The 16,330-nt window shown below is 37.6% G+C and overlaps 1 pseudogene; it reads left to right on the top strand.

Moving 5' to 3' along the window:
- Positions 1 to 2,573: 2,573 nt before the first annotated feature.
- LOC128259050 (uncharacterized) lies at positions 2,574 to 3,153 on the top strand (annotated as a pseudogene).
- The last annotated feature ends 13,177 nt before the right edge of the window (positions 3,154 to 16,330 follow it).

The following is a 16,330-nucleotide window of genomic DNA, read 5'->3' on the forward strand; positions in this document are numbered from 1 at the left end:
TTCAACAGTAATGAAAACTGATTGCAAGTTAAAGGCATAATTTTAAAAATTTTGAGTGCATCTTTGCCTGAAGACCAATGTTGAATATAAATACTTGTTTTAAGAATGAATTTGCAAATATATCTTTTTTTTTTGCTTTTTCCATCACCAAACAAGTGTTTAAGCTATCGGACCACAATTTTTCATCAGTAATCAAAACTTCTTGCAAGTAAAAGTCTTTCAGTTAAGAGCATATAACTATATGTAACGATATGTATAATCTTTTAGCTTTTTCATCACCGAAATAGGTGCTTAGTACCTGTCTAGGTAGGACATATATCTTTGAATTACTTGCTTCGCACGATTATGATTACATTGCATGGTAAGGGTTTGAATATATTATACCTAACTCCATCTCATATATCATCTTGTGCCCACCTCGATAAAGAGTATTCCGTGTAAGAATATATTTGTCGTTTAGCTTCTTCACCACCAAGACAGGTCCTTACTATAGGGTATAAGTCTTTGACTTACTTTCTTTGGTTTCGCATGAACACTATGACATTAAATGGTTTGAATATATTATCAATTACTCTATTTCGTATGTCATTCTAGGCATTATGCCCACCTCAATAAAGAGTATTCCGTATAAGAATATATTTGTCGTTTAGCTTCTTCACCACCAAAACAGGTCCTTACTATGATATCTAGGTAGGGAATAAGTCTTTGACTTACTTTCTTTGGTTTCGCATGAACACTATGAAATTGAATTGTTTGATTATATTATCAATTACTCCATTTCGTATGTCATTCTAGGGATTATGCCCACCTCGATAAAGAGTATTCCGAATAAGAACGCCGAGCGGAGTGATGAAATGCACTGCGAAGTGTCGGCGATGCAGCGTGCAGAGCCAAAGCGGTCGGCTGCATATAACATGAGTACTATACACTATGCTATATAAGCCAGACCAGATCCGATCAGCCACCGTCTACGTCGGCAGCGACGTCGACGTCGACGGAAGCCGAAGCAGTGCAGCGACTGCGACTGCGGCAAGTTTATGAATGAACGACTGCAACTGCAACGAAAAGAGACGGGTAGAAAACGGCTTGTGAATGGCAAACGCAAGATCGAACTATTGTAATTACTACGAGATTATGCAAAATGCATATGCAATTAGTGGCAACTCCCCCTTGCGCCCCCTCATCATGGTGTTTCTGTGTCTTTCTGAGTCATGGGGCAACTGGTTTGACTTGACTGGCGGCCTGAGAACCTAAAAAACTGAACACTGAACATGCCGAGAACAAGTACAACTGCGAGTACTCGTACTCAGTACTCAGTACTCAGTACTCCAGTATGAACTCATGTGATTGGAATTTCTGTGCCGTTGCCGATGACGAGCCACCAATCGCACAGAAGCTCTAGAAGATTGTGCAATTGTGCCCCAACCTGTTTTTGCCACTTAATAGCCACGAGTATTCTCCAATCTCTGCACCAAGATGCACATGCACATGCAGATGCCGATGCAGATGCAGATGCAGATGCACTTGCTTCGAATCGTATAGAGTCGAATCGAATCGAGTCGAATCGGATCGAATCGAATCACACACATAAATTCAACGACGAGCCATTGTCCCTCGTTTGTCCAACATGCACATTCCATTCTTTGAAAAGCGATCAATGCCAAGTCAATAATGAAACGATGCCGATCGGTCGTGGCGGAGAAGAATATAAATTTGTGGCCTATCAGTTTGGATTCGTAAAAGAGGGTACCGAAAACACTGATAATAATGTCGCCTGCGAGAAATTCCTTTAGCGGCATTTAGGGCCACTTAATTATGACCCCCCTGCGTGCCCTTTCCTCCTCCTCCGTCGCCGCTCGAAAAAGTCAAGAAGAACCCAATCCTAAATTCCTGGAATTTTGACTTTGACTCTTGTTAAATAACCAACTGCTGTATTTGTTCATGTCGCCGGTTCCTTCACTCGAAGAAAATAGGGCATGCATTCCGAAAAATGCACTCGGAATGCATTTTTTAAAAGGTTATTAACAAACACCAAACCGCATTTATGCATAAGCAAGCAAAACAAGATCATAGCCGGAAACTGCATTTTTTGACAAACAATTAGAGTAATATTTGTATTTATATTTATATAATATTTATATAATATAAAAGGAACATTTTTAAGACAGCAAATATTGTTTATCATTAAATCATTTCAAAATTTCAGAAGTTTAAGTAAATGCATCAAATACATTGTTCCAATTTGGCAAATACTTATCGAGCTTATTGATTAGAACCAAAACTATTTAATAAAGCTTATGTAAATGTATAAAATATATTATTTTAATTGCCAACATATACGTTTTTTTAAAATAGGCATAGAGACCAGAAGAATTGAGTAAAGCACAAATTTCTAAAAAAAAGTTTCATCAAGGAAATTTTTTTTTGTTTATTTGAAGTGTTAACCTCCGCCTGTTGTTGTAGTAACTCAGCGTTTTTTTATGGCCAGGCCTATGATTGTTCGCGAAATTGGCAAGGCTAAAATGGGCTCCCAACATCATAATCCTGGATACGGAGATGGCAGGCGAGATCGAGAGGCTCTGCGATACTTGGTTCGATGAACCAATTAGATCAAACAACCTACACCACACACCACACTACACACACACACCTTTTTGCTGGGTGCAACAATACAACAATACAACAGCAGGAGGAGCAAAGACTGGGAGAACAACAAAAAAGAATTCTTTACGAGCCTCGCTCCGGTGCACGGTCATCAAGTCAGCTCGTTCAACATTCAAGAGGCATCGATGATAATATTCATTCATTTGATCAAACCGCCGACGATGCAGACGACGATGGAGACGACTTTCATTATGGGCCTGGGTCTGTACTGTGTAGCACCCCCCTCTTCCCGCCTGCCTGCAGTTTCCCTCCCCCCCACCAAAAAAAAAAGCCATACCCATCTGAACTCCCCATCATCGTCGTACCTCCTTCTACTGGGCGGCCGCCCAAACGCAGTCCAAAAACAAAACCAAAGTCAAGAACGGCGGGAGAAATACGAAAACATATTGCCAAAGTAGCAGCAACAGCAAAAGCAACTACGGCAACATCATCGGCCAATAACAGCAACACGCGGAATCTCAGCAGCAGCATAATGCATCGTTACACTGAAACAGTATACGGGGGAGGTCTGCATAACTACAAAAAATATGGTGCTTGACTAGAACACATGAGCTGAATAAGAATAAGCTTAAACAATACCAAATATTCAAGAACATAAAAGTGGTTAAATATCAGAGCTATCAGGATCAGAAATTTCCTTAATTATGGGATTGAATTATAAGACTCAGTTTATGTATGTTGACACATTTTAAATTGATTGAAATACAATAGCTACAAGTAATTGAGTAGTGGTACTATTACCAAAATATTACATTGTGACAATGGTTAAATTTCAAAGCTTAAAGTAACAAAGATACTCAAGGATCCAAGGGTAGCTAAAACTCAAGGGCTCAACAAGGATAATTCGGTAGTTTAAATATGTAATATCAATTAGGTATTTTAATTGCATTACTCTGATGAAGTTATAGCTGGTTATCATGAATCATTAAGTGAAAGAATTTTCTTAATCATCAATCTAGTATTAGAGTAGTAGTCAAGTAGTCAGGTAACGATATTATTGAGTAATCAGGTAATAGTAGTTATATTAAAATATTATTTCGTTTCAGTAAAAAAAGTTTAAAATAAAAAGGTTTGTAAAGAATCCTTAGATCATTTGCAATAGCCTTTGTTAAATTTGTAGGGAATTTAACTATTTTGGGAATATATTATTTAAGCACACGAATTAAACATCCTCACCATAATTATGTGATCTACTAAGAAATACAATAAATAACATTTTTCTCCTTTTCTTGCAGTGCACTCAATCGACACATTCACTTATAGGTCTCAAAATCGATGAGAAAAAGGAATATGTTGAACGGGCGGTGGCGGTGGCGGCGTTCGCTTGTAGCACGGCTCAAAACTGCTGTCCGTTTGTCCGTTCGTCCGTCCGCTTACACACACACTCGCACACAGACACGGACACACCTCTACACACTCAGCACACGCACCCCAAAAGTGCATGTGTATGCAGACGAAGCAAAGACCTCTTTTTAATGTATTGCAATTCCAAGAATTTAGGAAGAGGAACGTGAGAAACTTTGTTTTTGTTATTTTCTTTTCTTTGCATTTCATTTCAAGATACGATGCCGATCTCTGACTCCCTGCCCCGCCCCCTATTCCCCTGCGCCCTCGCCCACTGGCGGTGTTTACGTCTCGAACGTCCAGGTTTTCGTGGCTCTGCAGCGGTGCTGATAGCCTGGCTATCAAGTCTGGCTTATTTTGAGGGGCTTAGGTTTTTCTAAGTATCCTTAGGATCCCAAGTTTCCCAGTTGGAGTACAAAATACCTTTGCAAATATTACCCACACTTTGAGTAAATTCATAAAGTATATTAAAAATAGATTCAGCTAACCCAAAAATGCATTTTTTCTCCACATCGCAAACTAAAATACACATCTTCAAACAAATGTTTACCAATAAATTACATTTTTCAACTGCTATAAATGGAGATGATCTTGCTGGTCCACTTCTTAAAATAGACCGAAAACATTTGTTTAAAAATTCTTTTCGATATTTTAAGAGAAATCATTTGTTTTTGCAAATTTGCCATTTATGGTATTATTATTTACGAATAAACTATGAGTTAAGCGTTTGATGTTTAGTATTTAGCATGCAGTTCAACTTCTTTTACGAAAAAATAATTTTTTAAGTTTCATTGTTAATTTTCAAAAATATAATAGGTGATATCTGTTTGTCGAACTTCTATAGATCGCACTAGTATCTAAAACCAAATTAATTCGAGGTTTGGAAGTTAACTGTATTAGTAAAAACTTAGAGTTATGAAAGATCGGGTCATTAATGTTCGACATTATATATATATCGGCATATTAATAAATAAGGTCCAGTTCTGGTAGATTTGTTAGTGGTATACCAATAATAATTGGTAAGATGGTATCTTAAATTTTTGGGAAGTTAAGAAGAGTGCGTTCTTTGTTTTTTTCCAAGACAGGATTTTACATTTGATAAAGCTATTAGCTATTATTATATTTTTCTGAGGGTTTAGGATTACAACTTTTTATCTAGCTTTTTTCAGTGGTCCCAAGTGGGCACCTCTGGAGGCCCAGGCTCTCGTATCCGGATCCGAAAGTCACCGAGGCTTCTTCGACTGCGACTTCGACTTCGTCGTCTTCTTGGTCTCCGGTGGACTTTGCTGCCTCTGCCTCTGTTGGCGTTGCAGTTTGCAGTCTGCAGTTTGCAGAATGCCCCAGACCCAGACATTCATATTGTGTACACTTAAGATTCTTTGTGGAATTTCGGTGCAAGAGTTGTATCGCGAGGGGGCGGTGGGTGGTAAGTGGTGAGTGGTGAGTGGGCCAGACGCGTGGTAGTATGAGTTCGGTCTTCAAGTGTTCGACTGCCAGCCAGTGTCTCTGTGCGAGTGCAGACTTGGCTAATAAAGCCGGCGACAGGAGAAAGCCAAATTCCAAGAGCACAACATTGTAGCACTCTTGGGTGGTGCCGGAGTAAACAACCGAAGCTCGTCGACGAAAGAAGGGGATTCCCCCCGGAAAAGGGGGCAGGGATCTCCAGCGGACTTGCATTTAGTTATTCTGTTTGCTCGCCAACCTCGTTGTCCCTGCGATTTTCGCCAAGTGTATGCGTGTGTTTGGTGGTGCGTGTGCTGGGCACATTTCTTTTTGGGATGCCGCTGATCGGAACATGGATGTGGATGTGGATGAGGTCGTGCCTGTGGATGTGTGGTTGCCTCCGGAATGTGCATAATTTTTTTTTCCAGCCATCATACCCATTGCTTTTGACCAGCAAGGATAACCTGAGCTGGAGCAAAGAAGCAGAGCTATCTTTTCATATTTTAACAACTAAATAGCCGAAGTTTTGTTTTGTTAATTTGTGTTCGGTCTGAAGCATTGTTATAATTTGCCTTAAGACGTGTTGAAGATTCGTACAAAATTATTTTTATAATAGAAACAAAACCTATGATATAAATTATTTTCCAGGTTAAAAGTTATTTTGTAAAATTCCCTACAAATCTGCTTGCCAATTTTATGTTTTATATTTTATAGTTTTAAACTTGACTATTTACAACCCTATTTAATTTCTGTAATCTGCATCAAGACCTATGTTTTTACTTTTTTATAGGGCTTTGTGAGCCCAATCCTTTAATACATAGGTTTGCAATGATCTTGACTTTAACGGTTTCATTGATTATGCAGTGGTTTGGGCTTACACTCTGTTTTTAGTTTAGGTCCTTTTAAAACAATGCTTTAACGTTTTTCTTTGCAATAATCTTGGCTTGTTTTTATTTCTCTAAAAGTTCATATTCTGAGACTTTAACGGTTTGATTGACCTGTTATCCCAGGGTAACCGCCATTCCAATCCTGTAGAGACCTGCCTCCATCAGCATTCTTGCCGTTTTGGCTTGCTTTTCTTAACTTTTTGTTTCCTTTTTACCTTTTAGTGTGTGGCGCAGGGCAGCAGCGACAAAATAGCAGAATCCTGTTGCCATGATCGTTAACAAGATGCCAAGACAACGAGTGGGGAGGGATTTCATGGTCGGAGTGAAGGGGAGGTTGTTCGGGGGAGATTGGAGGCAGGAGGAATCTGGAATCTGTGGGAGCTTCGAAAATGTTGGCGGCAGCCAAATTAAATAGGCGCAAGCGCTTTGAGTTAGCCACGAGTTGTCCAGAATTCAGAATGGGATTTCTACTTATGGTTGTTGTTGCTGGTGTAGTTGTTGTTGAATGTTGTTGTATTGTTTATTATTGGCATGTTGTTGCTGTTATTGTAAAAGTGTTTTTAAGTTGTTGTGCTGTTGTTGTATTGTTGGTATATATTGTTGATTTTATTGTATTTGTTGTTCGTTTTGCTGTTGTTGAACCGTTGTTGTTGTTGTTATGGTTGTTGCTGTTTTCGCGAGTTGTTTGTGAGTTGATTGTCCTCTTCCCCCCAAAGTTTTTGGCCTGAGCCGACAGGAATGCTGCCTTACGGGTAGAAAGAGAGAAAATCTTCTCACCTGAGAAAGGTGATGAGGTACAGGGGGTTTCCACAGGAGGAGTGGCGGAACCCGCTGCAAGCCAAGGATCGAGATGCGGTCCGTTCTTGTTTTTCTTTTGAATTTCAGCTTTGTGTGCTGATTTTTTTTGTATTTTTTTTGGCGATGTCTGTGGCCAACTACTTGGAGTTCTCACATGTATATATGAGTACATCCCAATGACTGGATATACAGTGAGCAAAAAAAGAGCCTCCTAGATTAAGGATAAAGTTTCGGCCTTTTTTTAAATTCAGTGAATTTGATTATTTAAATGAAATTAAGGTTTGAAATATTCTGAAACCCATTTTATAAGTGCAAAAGATTTCCGCATCAGTGAGTTAAACATTTTATGGCATTGTTAATAATATCAGGTGCTTTTCTTCAGTTATTTTACGCCTCTTACAAAAGATTGGTAATATCTGTATATCTAGGATTTTCGAAATGTCAATATTCATAAATTTTTATTCATTCTTTTGAAATTTTGTTCAGGATATTTAATGGAGTACGTCTATCTATTTTTGCCACAGTGCATGTATGCCGTTCATTATGATTATTTTGTTTGGCTGCCTTTGGCCTGTGCAAAAATCCGCACATAATCTGGCAAAACCAGTAGAACAACAACACCAAAGGATGCGGACAGCTCGGCTCATTTATAATGTGTGTCTTGAGTGTGTGTGGTGTGTGTGAGCCAAGGCGCAAAATCGCTATCCTCACTTACATACCTCTCGGTCCACAAGGTCCGTCCTTCCATCCGTCCATCTGTCCGCCTGTCTGGCTTTTTATCTTTTTTGGGATTTCGCCTTTTGTCCTGCTCAACGCATTCGAGTTTTCCCAGAAATGTTAATTATAATACTCACAAACATACATAATTACTCGCATTTCGCATTTCGACGGCCGTAGTTCCCATCTCCCATATCCTGTTTATGTGGCTCTGGATTTCGTCCGCCGATTGTCCGTTCTCGTTTTTCGCATTGCGTTTATTAATGCGCCAAATAAATTTGCATGCCATGCACATTTTTCGCCGTTCATTAATGCTTCTTGTTTATTTATTTTGAATATTTTTCTGCACTTTTTCGGGGTTTGGGTTAAGATTTGGTCAATGAGAAGGGTTCGGCGCGTGTGAATTGTGCAGATAAATAGGGGAAATAACAACGGTGCAATATAAACTAAGTGACATTTCAAGGACAGAGCTTTTGGTAAATTTGGACGACAAATGCACATACATATAATTGTTAATGGTTTAAAATTTTATTTCTGGATTATACTATCCAAACTTCATTATTTATATTCTAGTGGATAATATTCAGAGGGTAACTTCATCTTATAAGCTAAGATATTGCTTATAAATATTATAATGCTTCAAAAGTTGTTCTTTTAATTCGTTTTATTGTTATACGAGTAAAATTTTCCATGGTGGTGTTCTTCTTGGAAAATTTCGTCTTTTCGCGTTGACAAAAAAAACAAAAAAGGAAATAAAAAAATTTGAAGGCTTAGCAAAATAACAATAAAGACTTTATGGCATACTTATAAAAAGTTAAAATTTTTTTTAAAATCTTTTCATGATAAGTGTAGGATTTATTCACTGATGAATGAATCAAAAAATAATATAAAAAAAAATTTATAATAATTAAATATCAAAACAAATACACATATTTTGAAAAAAATTAAATTGTTTTCTATGATTTAAAAACAAAATGTCTAACTAATAGATAATAATATTACTATTTGTATTTGTCTTCCAAAATAACAAATAAACCTAACTCTAAAAAATAATACTATTCATTTTTCAAAAGATGAACTTTGAACTTAAATAAATGTTCAACTAATCGACGAAAATCGAATTTGTCAATCCTTGCTTAATATTTAATTGCTTAATTGACACAGAAAAATTGAAAAACAAATGCAAGGCAAAAGCAATAAAGTTTAAACAATTTGTTACAACGCAGTTTTTAAGTTTTTTCAATAAAAGTTTATAATAAAATCGCCGCCATTATGTTTTTGCCGCCCCCTCTCGCCCCCTGCCCCCTTCCTCGCCACCCCCTTTTGCTATTCTCCCGCTCTCCCCAAAAAGTAAAGAGCGCAAAAAAGCCCTCCCACTTTTCCCCCCGCAGCAATAACAACAGAAACAACAGCAAGAATGTCAAAAGCTAACAAAAACCTTAACGACGTCTCTCGCACATATACTAATACTAGAAAATAATGCCAATTGATCGCTCACTCTCTTGCACACACACATGGAGGCGCCAATTTATCACCTACTCACTCACACACACAGCCCCCAAATGCCCCATATGCACGTGTGGGTGCTCTCTTTCGGGCACACACTTATACCAGTACAAATACTAATCGCCGTGGAGGAAACAACAATAACAACAACAACAAGAGAACCGATCACGTATTGCGCAGATACGTGAGCGTGAGATTCGAATTTGTAGGGAGGGGTGCGGGGGAAGGGGGCAAAGGGGGCCAACTAACGCCACCCTTCCAGCAAAGCGATAATGAACAAGCAAAGCTACAAAGAGCGAGAGAAACCAGTTGCCGTGGCACGTCGACCACATTCCAGGCGAAAGAGGTTAGACCTCTCATTTCATTCACAATTTTCAACGTTCAAAGCGCTGTTGTTGCAACGTCAACTGCGGCAGAGGCAGTGGCAGAGGCAGATACAGCGACTGCATGTGGGGGCCGCGTTTTGGAGTTCAACTGTGCTTTTTGTTTTTGTTTTTTTTTTTTTTTGTGTCCATGGGATGCTTGGCGCTTGGCATGCGACACCCAAGAGGAAAAAAACGAAGAGAATAAGACACCCCGAGTAAGAAAATGAAGCCCTAGAATAGCAATGCATAAGGAAACCGAAACTTGAAATACCTTTAAAATTCTAGTACTCCTTTAGTAGCTTTGGGATATAATTTCCTTATAATGAAATAACTTTAAAATATAAGTAAATTCTGAATGATTTAAAACCACAATCATAATGTTTTTAATTCTAAAGAAAATGATTTAACAAAATGCATATAGAAACAAAAATTTTTGATGTTTTAAAAGACACACTCCTAATATATTTCATTCTAAGCAAAAAAAGTTTAAAAAGAATGCTTATAAAAACAGAAACTTGAAAAACCCTTAAAAATCTAGTTGCCATTTAATAGTCTAGTCTCCTTATATTGAAATAACTGTAACTAACTTAAGGATAATTTAAGACCTCAATCATTATATATTTCGATCCGAACAGAATTGTTTATTTATCTGTATGTCATCTAATGTATTGGTTTATTTTAATTTTGTAGATCCTCATCATTTGATATTAAATAAAGACACTTAATCATATCAGCTTTTTTATTGTAATTTTAAAATTTACCTAGAAGTGAATTCACATCCACACATTTTCAAATTTAGATTGTATAATTCCGGTTATTTCCAAATGATAAAATAACTTTATAGGATTGTGGGTGACATTTTTCTTTCACTTCAGACACCTAAGGAAATTTATAATACCCTTTATGAGGTATATAAATAAAAGGAAAGAAGACACCCCCCATAAAACAAGGAAAACAGCAATAAGAACTGGCGCCCAATGCGGAAAACGAGAAGCAGCAGCAGAAGCAGCTTAAAGCCGATCAATCGCCATCGATATCGGTGTGCCTTGTATTGTTTATCTTTTGTCAGCGCCTTTCAATTCATTCCATTTCCATGTTGCCTTGCAGATAAGAATATCGTGATAAGGCCCCAAGAAGAGCAGAGTGATAAAAAGCGGAGGGGACCATAACCATCCTTGACGGCAAGCGGCATTTCAAATGCCACACAATTTATAACCTGTTTGCCTTAATTTCTTACTCAAATGGCCAGCGAATTACAATAAATTCCTTAACCAGGCATGTAATCGCGTTATCATCATTATTTACAATTATAACAGCAGCACACACACACACCTACATAGCTATGAAATGGAAGTGGAGGAAGAAGCAGCAAAAGACTTTAGACTGAATGCACCAAGAGAAATTTCGGAGGAACGAAATAGGTATTTATTAGTTATTTTAAATTAATAAAAATTCTTAAGTTCAATATAAATATAAAATTTATGTTTACCTAATTTTTGTATTTTCTTTTTTGAAGATATATCCAAACGTGTAAATATAAAATAAAATATAAATCCAAATTTAATAGCCAAGTGGGTAAAAATTTTATTTCTTTCTTAGTCAAACCCGAACTTGTAAATACAAATTATATGGGTATGGTTATTACTGAAATTCAAATAGAAACAAAGGATTAACTATTCTTTTATATCTCTTTGGAATTTGTTATGTTTTTAGGTATACATATCTTATGTGGTCTATCTTTTTCGACTTAATTTGAAACTGAAATACTTTAAACACTTCAGAGTTGCCTAAGATAAAAAATCGTATGTATGTAGTCACTTTCGATTTCTCTCAGTGCTGAACATAAGTTATAGATATGCATAGGTATCTCTAAGATAGTTTCGCTTGTCGCCGTGCCGCCTGTGGCATATAGCGTACATTAATAATAATAGCAGCAGCGGCAGGGCAGCAACAACTTGCCCACGAAGCGGACTTGAAAGACGGAGTGTGGTGGTGTGCATACCTACACACACTTCAATGTTACCTAATTAAAGTTTACATCCAGCAAGTACTGTCGCCAGTTATAAAAGCGGCATGGCAAGGCAAGGCAAGGCAACATCGGCCGAGCAGCATGATTCATTGGAATGCAAAGAATTTTTATGTTTTTCTATCTACGTTGATGGCTGTTGGTTTTTACAATTTCGATATGTGTATGCGATGAATGATTTTGTAACATCTGAAGCAGCAGCAGCAACAGCAGCAGCAGCAGAAGTAGCAGCAGCAGCAATAATAACAACGGCAACACCAAGAGAAACACCCTAAAAACATCAAGGCAAACACTGTGCATGTGGAATGCAGTAATGGGCCAACCATAACAAAACAACCCAAAATCGGGGGGCCGGACACAAAGTCCGACGGACTGCTAGTCAAATAGACAAGCAGGCAGACAGACAAACAATCCAATAGATAGACAAATAAGCTTGGCACTATTCGTATCCGAGAAATACGGATACGATACGAATACGAATACCATGCCACACATCGAGCGAATTCGAATTATAAACGAATACAAATTGAAACTGTGGTGGGGGATGGGAGGGGAAATATCTTCCAATCGAACGGCACTCACTAAGCAGATCAGATTAGAGATCTATCAATGGACCAGAAACCATTATGCGGATAAGAGCCGCGGAGTGGAATCGAGTTCAGCTGGAGCTGAGGCACGCAAATGGAGCCCTCTCACTTCAGATTGCCAGAGACCCATTAAAAGTTGCTTCATCGAATTAAGTAGGACACGGAACGGAAACAAACAAGGATAATCAAATGTGTCATTCAAATAAATGCTTGATATGGGTAATAAATGATTTTACAACGTTAACCTCAATACTTATAAACATGCCAATATCCTTGAATGTATTTCCCTTTTTTCAGTCAAACTCCTTAACTTTTTTATTGTTCACTCTCATTCATTTAATTAATATCTTTTTAATATTCGTTTGTATTATGAATTCTAATTATTTGTAAGTACTTAGTAAAATCACAGATTGCCATTATGAAATTTGAGATTTTTATCGAGAAACTTATTAGAAATTATGAAAGAAATATAATTGGTTACATAAAGAATATTACTATTATGGGGTATTATTCGAAAAAAAAGTAAACGAAATAAAGATTGGTTTTAAAGCATATTTTCCCAAATCGAAATATGTATGTATGACTTTCCCTTTTTTACCACCCTTATCCTTATCTCAGATATTCACAGAACACATATTCCTGGAATAAAGTCAATGCAATAAAAATACACAGCATATATAATACAAGACCCCAATGACCTAAATATTCCCGTGATTGAAAACCACTTTCCTTCGTTTGTTTTCCCATTTCCTAGTCCTAGTATTTCCCAGGATCTCCAGTTCATGGCTGACCAACAACAAATTAGTTCCAAAGGATAAGAAAATATTTTTACGATCATGAATGGCATTTACAGCCATCGCATCGAACACTGGACCCGAATTCCCAGCCTCTTGTGAGAAACAGGAAAATATCTCACGCTGCTTCTCCCTCGCACACAAATACAGTGAATACAGTATCGATAAAAATTGATTGCATATTTACAGTAATCCCGAAAAGGTCTCCGGGCGATTCCAGGAAGCATCTTTGAGATGCCGCAAACGAAACCGAAAAAAAAAACCCAGAAGATCGCTTGGGATCGGTTTTGGTCAGGGCTGAAATGTGTCGTATAAGTCGGGGTACCCCACGTACTTGTTTGTAATCAACACATCACTTCCCACACTTGAAGATGCGGCAATCGATCCTTTGATATTGGCACACCCACACATCACACACCACACACACGCCAGAAATTCCCATTCACCCACTGAGAAAAAATTAGTAGAACTCTGGAAAACCTAATCGAAAGTTTGTTTTGACACGGAATTTGAATTAATTTGTAGGTTCCTTTTGTTTTGAATTATTTTCAGTCATTTGAAATCTATATATTACAACTTTTAAATAACAAAGCTTATACTATTTATTCTAGCAAAATGGAAAGGAGTTTAAATGTTTTGTAATATCCACCTGGTTCATAGTTTCCTAAAAATTCCAATGGATAAAAACGTAAATATAATAGCTAGACAACCATTTTGCTTTTACCACTCTAGCAGTTTTGAGGACCAATTAGAGTTATTTTAATAACCCCTTTGTTTTTGGTTTCTTATTATTCCAAACGATTTCTTGCAAAATTATCACAGAACATTTTTGTTTTCACCATTTAAATTGTACTGATGGACTGTGGACTGAATTTAAAATTTAAACAATCAAAAATTTCTCGTAGTGCACCCATAACTCGTCCTGATCGCTCCACATTTGTATTCATTCTGTAATCTGCGGCACAGGAAGTTATTGTCAGCGAAAATGATTACACGCTGACAAAATCACAAGTGTCCATGTCCATGGTGGTCTGCCCCTCTCCTCCGTTCTTGGAAAATCGATTCCGGGCGCAAAAGAAAACATTGAGTGCTGGTGACCGACTCTATATGTAGAGGTTCTTCGGAACGTCCAGGCCCAGCCAAACCAATCCGATCCTATTTCAAATGGCTCGATTCAATGACTTCTACGAATTTTGCAAGATACTGGCACCACTTGCCACCAAAACCGAAGCAAACCACTGGGATGTCGCACGCAGAGTTTAACTCAGCGGGTTGGCCAGACAAACTGCGACTTTGCCGACTCGGGTCCAGATCGGACAGCATTACTATATGTGCCCAATTTGTTTGTTGTCCATTTACTTTTTGAAATCGCCGCCTACAATGCAGTCGCATTATTAATAATCCCCGTTCCGTTTGGGCACTTGAGAACTTCGATCTGGTTTCACATTGAGTCTGGCCAATGTCTGTCTTTATCTTTGTGGGAATACGATTGCGGGGAGTTCCCACTATTCGAAATGCGTGAAAAGAAAGTTCGATTTGTAATTGAAAAGCCACACAGAACATGACCTCACTTCGATAGGAAAATTTAAATCTATTTTTGAGTCTGGACATTTAACAATTCACACATCATTTAAATGCCTACAATGTATGAATTTAATCTATAAAATACAAAATTTGTAAATAAGAAAGATTAAACATTAAACTTCTAAGAAAATAATTTTCTTTTAATCTGATTATCTTAGTAAAATATTAAGTTGGTTATAAATTTTGAAAGCCAAATTTATAGTTATCCGATTAAAGGATTAACATAAAAAAAGTTGTTAATATTATTATATATATTTTGTAAATTCATCACCAGATCGTCTTATCACCAAAAAACAAAACAAAAATCAAAGTTGCTTAAGAATATGGATAGTTTTTTTGTGAAAGCACTCATATCAATGCAATATATTAACTAAAAACGGTTCATTCTTCATAACAAACTGAAACCTTAGCCGTAATTTGGCCTATCAATAGCCTTGATAGACTGCATTCTTGATGCCCCACGAAGTCGTCGAGGTGTCAAGAGTTTAATTTTCAATAATCCCCAGCCGAGGTACCTGCCGCACCCCAGCTTGCCCCCCTGCCACACTTTTTTGGGGCGCTGTAAATTGGTTTCGCACCCACCGACAGCGCCAGTCGCCAGTCTCCAGCCAACTTTGTTGGCCAACTCTTTCTCACATTCTTGGCCAGGTTCGAAATTCGAAATTCGAATCGACTCCACTCTCTCCCCCGTGTTTGCTCAGCTTTTGAAGTTGCAGCGACAACATCATCGGCAACAGCCATCCCGCAGCATTGTGCATTGTTGTTATGTTAAGTGCGGCTCAGCCACAAATCGACGTTCCTCCGGATGGGTGCACAGCGAGAAATTTGTAGGATCTATTCAAAACTAGCTTCATGCTCAACAAATAGAACATAACTAAATAATAGAGTAAAGAACTGAGCTCTCTGGTATAAAATGTTAGGTACGATTTAAAAGCTTATTTATTTATAGATTACAAAAAAATAAGAAATAAAAAAAAATCACCAGAAAAACAGAACTAAATAGTATAGTAAACCCCTTAGATCACTGGTATAAAATGTTAAGTAAAGTTTAATTTGCTGAGAGTCATCACAAAATTGTAAGTGTTTGTGATTTAGTTATTTTGTAAGTAATATATTTTTTATAAGGAGAGATGTAAAAAAATGTCAAGTGTTTTTTCCAGTGTAAGATCTCGGTGTGTTTTGTTTGAGTCCCCGTCTGAGTCCGAGTCTGAGTATAAGTTTAAATTTGAGTTTGAGTCTGGGTCTGGCTGCATTTGAATATGAAAAACGTTGTGCGTTGTTGTTATTGCTGTCGTCGCTCATCGTTGGAATGTGAGGAATGCAGTTTTCTCCGCCGAACTCCACCCCCTTTCTACCCATTCCGTTTCTTCCCGCTCTTTGTTATCAGCTGCTGCGCCCTCACCTCACATGCTTCTAGTGCCACATGCAGATGGTCCCGAGGTGCACTGCAAGAAATCAGTTCTAAATTCTGTTAATATTCTCTAGACCATACTTTTTTCTCTAATTTATCTTATTGAAAGACATAGAGCTCTACTTTCGCATTATGAATTAAATATGATTTAAGATCATGTTTAAATTAACTATATTAATTAACATGTAAAACGTTTTAAGCAGT

This window comes from Drosophila gunungcola (genome assembly GCF_025200985.1).
Source record: "Drosophila gunungcola strain Sukarami chromosome 3L unlocalized genomic scaffold, Dgunungcola_SK_2 000005F, whole genome shotgun sequence".
Classification (NCBI taxonomy): Eukaryota; Metazoa; Arthropoda; class Insecta; order Diptera; family Drosophilidae; genus Drosophila; species Drosophila gunungcola.